Here is an 8,321-nt window from a genome sequence, read left to right as displayed (position 1 = left end):
CTAGCAAGTGGTATCTCACCCATAGTTACCCGGAGTTGCTCACGCAAGTCCCATTCACCCGCAGCCAAGTTTAGGACCTGTCAAACCTTTCCGGGCAAGCTAGGCGGGCTTGTTGCGTGTGGAGATTTTCCAACACGCGGGACGATTTTTGCAGGCGGACAAGGATTTGAGCAAGTTTCGCATGCGTCTTACCTGCTGGACCCGTGCTACTTACGTTATACTTTCGTGTGACCTGCGTGTCAGGCGCGTGGGTGTCGAGTGAGGGCTGACAACTCGGTGAATCCCTCTGAATGAATGGCAGAAGTCCCACAGACTGTCATTATCTTGACGCATACGGGACTGCGAAGTACCTGCGTGGGAGTTGCCTGCGAGGTGCTGCCACTAAGGGCCTCCAACTGACGTGCTGCGTGGACCTCTGCGGGCAATCCCCGTGACTCACCCGGAAAAAGTTTTGGTCATGCTCAAACCTTGGCTGCGGGTAAATCGGATTGCATGCGCACCTCCGGGCAACTACGGACAAGATACGCGCTAGGTACGTTCAGGTGCGGACCAACTGCTGGGAGGTCCGGGTATAGCAAACATGTCTCTGCAAGTCGACCCGCAAGGCTTCCCAAGACACGGTGTGACAGGGCCTTGAGCATGCTCAAAACTCGTTCCGGCTGAGTCGCGGGGGTTTGCCCGCAGAGGTACACGCAGAACACCAGTAGGAGGCTCTTAGCGGCAGCACCAGGCAGGCAACTCCCACGCAGGTACTTCGCAGTCCCCGTATGTCACTCGTAGATAAAAATGGATCAGTTTCAAAGCTCTCACGCAGGTCACACGGAATACATGCAAGTAGCAGGTAAATAGCACGCGTCTAGCAGTAAGACAAGTACGGAACTCGCCAACATCTATCCTTGTCCGCACACAGAAAATTATCCTGCGTGCCGGAAAATCCCTACTCGCAACAAGCCCGCGTAGCTTACCCGGAAAGTTATGACAGGGCCTTTACTTTTGCCACAGGAAAAACAAAACACAAAAACAGGCAGGCAAATTTCCAGGTTATGAAAAACATCATCGCTAATAACATGCAGGAACCGAATCAGCCATCTACACGTAATTTACATAAATGTCAGTGTTGCTGTTATTGTTTTATCGGCTGTAGTTTCTCATTAATGAAGACGGTGACCTTGAAGTTTTCGTGAGTTTCACGAGTTCATCACCTCAGAACATTATTCTCCCCTTCCCCGGCCCGAGGACTTCATGTGTGTAGAAGGAAAGAACGTCTTTATGTTTGCAGTACGTGCTTCCCTCAGATTCCAATATGGAGCTCTCAAACTGAGTGTGCGTGGATAACGTGTGTTTATACATATTCACACTGACACACACACACACACACACACACACACACACACACACACACACACATACATACAATGTGCATTATTGAAGATTACTATAATCATTTTACAAAGTACAGTATATTAATATACACACGCATATGAAATAATGTAAACACAATCACGAATGCACTCATACATGCTTGTGGATATTCACATACACAAACAGGATGTGTTGCATATAGATATGTGCTAGGTGTGAGTGTGTTTGTGTGACTATACATACTTTTGTATTCATATGTGTATGTATGGATAGGTGTATGGTGTCTTAACTATGAATGGTATGAATTATGTTGGTACTTTGTTGTTTCGTAACTAAACAGCAAAACGCATTTGCCGCCGTCCCACCCTTTTGGACCCGATGTCTGGCCTGGAGATGAGAGTTAGAGGGATCATTATAGTTTTAGTTGAGACCTAATTTTAGGTTTTCAACATTTTTTGGAGAGATAATGAGAAACCTCTTGTGAAATATGAAAGAGCATGTAATTCCAAGAGGAATTCAACGTTTTGTAATTTGATGAAAATTGGTTTTGAAATGGCTGGGATATCCAAAACAGAGCGATTTTAGTAAAGTGTAGGACCCGCACTTTATAAGGATCGCTTTGTTTTACTTTTTTTTTTGGATGTTTCAGTCATTCCAACCCCGATTTTCATCGAATAAACTTTGAATTCTTCCTAAAATGGTATGCACTGTACTATTTCGTAAGGGTTTTCTTGGTATCTTGCAAAAAGTTAAAAGCCCAATTCTCATCTCCACCAATACTGCACCATCCTTTTAAGAGGTTGTCTACAGAATATTATTGTTTGAACTTCATAAGCGTCACCCCCCGTTTGCATTGAAATATATGCAGCGGAAGGCAAGAGCACCAGAAATTATTACTTCAGTCCCCAATTTATATTTCTTTTGAACAGAAATGAATTAACAACGTAGGATGATATTTTACTTTAAAAAAATCCACATTTGTCACCCACGATGAGATCGTTGAAATTAAATTCTAATGCAAACGCTCTCTGACGTTGAAGCGGGATATACTCCTTTAAACACCCTCTCCATGCTTGGTTGGTGTCCTTAGTAATACTTTGATGATTTGAGGATTTAGTTTGTGCAATTCAAATAAATGGAAAAACGGATCCTCTTTACGTTTTCATGAAAATTTCACTATTCCCATGACATGGGGAAGATGCACGAAAGAATCTTGTTGCTCCTTTTCCTATGTCACGGGAGAATGAATGGAGAGACAGAGGGGCGAGAAAATGCTGCCCTCATCAGAATGATTCTTATCTTCCCAAGCCGGGCATAACATCATGGCTATTAATAAGTAGGAACCGAATCAGCCATCTAGTTATTTGCATAAAAATGGCCACGTGTTTCCTCGACAGTAGTTTCTCATTAATGAAAACATTGCCTGTAGGTTTTCCTGGGTCATAGGAGGACACGTCAGAACATTATTTTTCCCCGTTCACGATGCCGTTCCCGAGGACTTCACGTCTGTTGATGGAAAGTACGTCTTCATGTTAGCAAGCAAGGGATCGTTTAGTTTTGGTTGAGACCTAACTTCAGGACTGTTTCTAACATATTTGATGAGGTAATGAGAAACCTTGTGTACGGGGGGGGGGGGGGGAGTAAGCCCCCCCCCCCCCCACACACACACACACACACAAACAAACAAACAAACACACACAAACACATACACAAAGTAGCCTAACCGTGCAATTGAACGATCTAGCGCAAACTTTCGGGGGGGAAGAGAATATGGAAAACTTTAGTAATAACCGGGGGGCCAAAAGCTAAAAACAGAGGTCGAGTTGCACTCTCTCTACAAACTAAGTAGACCATGCTTATTTTCAAGTTTTTATTGTAACAAACAACATTCCACTGGTCTACCTCAAAAAATTTGTTGCGAAAGCCTCCAAATTCAAGATGGCGTCCAAGATGGCCGCCATATTTACTGAATTTGTTATTTGAAAGATAGAATTTGATTGAAAGATCAGATTTCAACAAATGTGATGTCATATGAAAGAGAATGAAATTTTCTACAAGTTGATACCATTTTTGTGGGTTATTGTGATAAGTGGATTGAGATTTTAAGGAAAAAACACTCATTTTTTGATATTTTTCTGAAAAAAGGAAAATCATGAAAATGCTTGATTCAGCATAAATCAGAGAAAGACTGAAGGATTATCTTGAAACGTTTCAAGAATTTTGTTTGACATATAATTAATATTTGGAGAAAATTAGGGGTCAGTACCGTTTTTGGTTCAGGAGTTATAATGTCTCAAACTTGAAAACTCACTATGTAAAAATGGCCACTTTAGTTGTGACAATACCTTGTTGGTCGTAAAAAGAGCATGCGCGCGCCAAGACTACTACACGCACCACTGACACTGGCGCTTGTAGCAGTGCCAGTGGTGCGTGTAGTAGTCTTGGCAAACGCAGACATTTTCTTTGACAAACAAGGGTTTGTGCCTGCAAACTAACTTTTCATACCAAGTGGTAGCTCAGGTGACGCTGATTGCTATTATTTCAAAGTAGATTGTTCTGAAGCAGATGAGATGAAGCAAAAATATCTTTCAAATAGAGGTAGAAGCTTGAAACAACCTTGCTATAGAAAGTTTAAAACAAAATCTGGATCAATCACTCAAAAATTCAAGATTGCAGGCCATTAAAGCTGACATAGTGTATAAAATTGCGCCAAAGTAAATGTATTATTTCGTTTTTGATACAATTTTGTCTGTTGTGCTATCTTAAACCGTCTTAGGTTTTTATGGACACATTTTTAGAACCAGTGATATTCTACTCTCCGAAAAAGAAAAAAAAAAACTCAAATCGAGTGGAAGTTTTTGCTTTTGATGTGAGGAGTGAATAACAAGAAAACGGTGAATTTAGAGTGAAATTGGAGTGACTTTTGAGTGAAAATGTTCATTTTCACTCATTTTAGAGTGACCTTCATAGGCAGGGCTCCACACTAACTTTTATTTTTGGTGGCCCAAAGGCAAATATCCGATCTTTTTTGGTGGCCCGATCAGGCCACCTATGTTCTTCATTTCTGACATTTTGGTGGCCCGACGTGCGTTTTTGGTGGCCCCGGGCCACCGGACCACCGTTTGTGTCGAGCCCTGCCTTAGGGATCACTTGTTACTCTTCGAGTGATCCCCGAGGTCACTCTAAAATTAATGAAAATGAACATTTTCACTCTCGAGTGATCCTGATATCTAATATGGGAAAGCATCTACCAATGGCATAAGCTCAGATCAACGTATTGTGACACTATAACCCACATGAAATCAGCCTAAAAACTCGCAATGTAAGAAAAATCTGGTAACAGAAAATACAGTTTCAGCATGCTTATTTGTAAATGTGAATATACAGCACGAATAATCAATTTGGACAATTTTATTCGAACAATATACTGAAAAGTAATTTCGCACAACACATTTCGCACAACAAAGTTGAGAAATTGCCGCCATGTCGGATTTTTTTTTTTTTTTTTTTTTTTGGGGGGGGGGGGTTCGGATCAGAAGGGCTTTCAAGGACATCTACGGATCAGACATTATTACACATATACCATCATCATTCAGGCGTTTCTACAACAGCAGAGTAACATACAAGTAAAAAAGCATATCTTTGATACAGAAGCATTTCTTTTTTATCAAAGATTGGGCCTTACTCTAACACTGGAATGAGCTCCACCCCCTCCCCCCCCCCCCCCCCCCAAAAAAAAAAAGACCCTCAATATGGTTTACACTAGCACAATATCGTTTGGATGTATAGGAACATGTAATAGACAGCAATATAAGAAGATTTAAAAAATATATCAAATTATAAGTTATAAGTTGAGATTTAACTTTGACGCAACACACTAAAGGTATTCTACCATTGGGAGAGATATCACATTCGATTTATATGTGCAGGTTAGTTGTATTACAAAACATTCTACCATGTAAAAAAAAAAATATAATAAAGCCTAAAACATACGGAGATATCACCATTGCTTTTCAAGAAACCATAGCCATAACTGTTGACAATTTAGTATATTAAAAAAACATTCTTATCAGATCTATTTAGTATATCTAACAATATTTAGCATTAATTATACTGATTTCAGTTTGTACATTAGTTGTTCTATCCCTAACTCACAGTTTAGAACTAGTTTGAGGAATTAAGTAAAGCTGGGTTTTTGTTTTACGTGCACTAATGGTAAATAATGCCTTGAACGACAACCTCGATTAATTACCGCCATCTTGAATTTTGTGTGGATACTATTTTTATCGCTAAATATTACACATTGGCAAAATTTGTGCCAAATTCCAAGCTCCTATCTCTTTTTGGAAAATACTTTCTGTTCAATTTTATCTGCCTCAGAACAATCTACTATGATGAAATGCTACAGTAATAGCGATCAGCGTCACCTACCACTTGGCATGAAAAGTTAGTTTGCAGGTACTTGCAAGTCACTAGACCGTTACAGTATTACATGTGACCATGTAAACACATTGTATGCAAAATTTATAATGCATAAATGTAATTTTTTCAAGTTTTAGACGTTAACTTGTCAATAGTGTATGATATTGCCTGTAATTCCTGAAATATGAATTAACATGTATGTCTCGATCTCAGTAAATCTCAATCTCAATCGCAGGTTTCAAAATAATTCTTCAGTTCTTCTTTGATAAATACTAAATCATGCATTTTCACATTTCTTCCTTTTTTCAAAACAGCATAAAAATATGGATTTCCCCCCCCCCCCCCAATTTATCACAATACACAGCTAAAGTGGTATCAACTTTTAGGAAGTTTTACTCTCCTTCATATGACATCAAATGTGTTGCAATCCAATGTCTCTATAAAACTTTATGTTTGAAATGTTAACTTCAATAAAAATGGCGGCCCTATTGGACCGCATCTGTACATTGGAGGTTTTTGCAACAAATCTATTGAGGTGTACTTACGGAACATTGCTTAGTATGCTTAATATTATGTATGGTCTTGTTTATAGAGAGAGTGGAACCCGAAAAGTAAGCACGATCTTGGATTTGACCCTCTGTGACGTCTTTGGGAACAGATGCGTGTAAATGCATATTATGTAAAATGGGATTTCAAGTTTGAGACATTATAACTCCTGAACCAAATACAATACTGACCTCTAATTTTCTCCAAATATTGATGATATGGGAAAGATGTTCATTTCTGCATGGTTTTCATAAACATTTTTGATTTAATTTTTTTTAACTTTTTAGAGAAATATTCATGGTGCATTCTGAAAAAAATGTCTCCGTAAAAACCTAAGATGGTTTGAAATAGCATTAAAATGTTCAGAATATATAAAAACCATTTAAATAGACAGCAAAAAAGACAAAATTGTATCAAAATCGAAATGATACATTTACTTTGGCGCCATACACTATGTCAGCTTTGATGGCCTGCAATCTTGAATTTTTTGAGTGATTGATCCAGATTTTGTTTTAAACTTTCTATAGCAAGGTTGTTTCAAGCTTCTACCTCTATTTGAAAGATAATTTTGCTTCATCTCATCTGCTTCAGAACAATCTACTTTGAAATGATAGCAATCAGCGTCACCTGAGCTACCACTTGGTATGAAAAGTTAGTTTGCAGGCACAAACCCTTGTTTGTCAAAGAAAATGTCTGCGTTTGCCAAGACTACTACACTGCTACAAGCGCCAGTGTCAGTGGTGCGTGTAGTAGTCTTGGCGCGCGCAGGCTCTTTTTACGACCAAGGTATTGTCACAACTAAAGTGGCCATTTTTACATAGTGAGTTTTCAAGTTTGAGACATTATAACTCCTGAACCAAAAACGGTACTGACCCCTAATTTTCTCCAAATATTAATTATATGTCAAACAAAATTCTTGAAACGTTTCAAGATAATCCTTCTGTCTTTCTCTGGTTTATGCTGAATCAAGCATTTTCATGATTTTCCTTTTTTCAGAAAAATATCAAAAAATGAGTGTTTTTTCCTTAAAATCTCAATCCACTTATCACAATAACCCACAAAAATGGTATCAACTTGTAGAAAATTTTATTCTCTTTCATATGACATCACATTTGTTGAAATCTGATCTTTCAATCAAATTCTATCTTTCAAATAACAAATTCAGTAAATATGGCGGCCATCTTGGACGCCATCTTGAATTTGGAGGCTTTCGCAACAAATTTTTTGAGGTAGACCAGTGGAATGTTGTTTGTTACAATAAAAACTTGAAATTAAGCATGGTCTACTTAGTTTGTAGAGAGAGTGCAACTCACTCGTTAAGTAAGCGACTTTTTGGGGTTTGGCCCTCCGGTTATAAGTAGAATAAACGGGTGCACGTCACGAGACCGACACCCACGAGTCATACAGCCCACAAGTCATACAGCCCACGAGTCATACAGCTCACAAGTCATACAGCCCATGAGTTCGACACTAAGCCAACGAGGCCCAATGGGACCAACACATTACGCACCGTGTTGTATCTGTCGAACTCGTGGGCTGTTTTTACCTAGTGTCGAAGTCATGGGCTTTATTCGCCTAGTGTCGAAGTCATGGGCTGTATGACTCGTGAACTGTATGACTCATGGACCTGTTTTCAATGTCGAACTCGTGGGCTGTATGACTTGTGGGTGTCGGTCTAGTGGGATGACCCCGAATAAACATTGAGGGACATGGTAACCGTGACAGTTCAGTGTTGAGAGCATTATTGCAATCTGCATGTATTCTTAATGTGAAAACATAGTTCTGATAGGTAAGGGTTTGAGAACACGTCTTATTGGCTTGCAATTATATCGGAAGAGTCTATCAAGAAACTTACCTGGTTGAGGCGATTTGACGGGATGAAGTTGTTTCGGAGTATTTTTTAAGATCAAACATAAAATTCGGTATATACCGACTTTTATTCCAGAAGGATGCCAGGTTAACTCCGTCTCAGGGACAACTACAGGCCCTAT

The sequence above is a fragment of the Diadema antillarum genome, unplaced genomic scaffold (genome assembly GCF_040938485.1).
Source record: "Diadema antillarum isolate AM-2024a unplaced genomic scaffold, OU_Dant_1.0 seq00001161_RagTag, whole genome shotgun sequence".
In the NCBI taxonomy this organism is placed as follows: Eukaryota; Metazoa; Echinodermata; class Echinoidea; order Diadematoida; family Diadematidae; genus Diadema; species Diadema antillarum.
The sequence above is the reverse complement of the archived record's forward strand: the minus strand, read 5'-3'. Positions refer to the sequence as shown.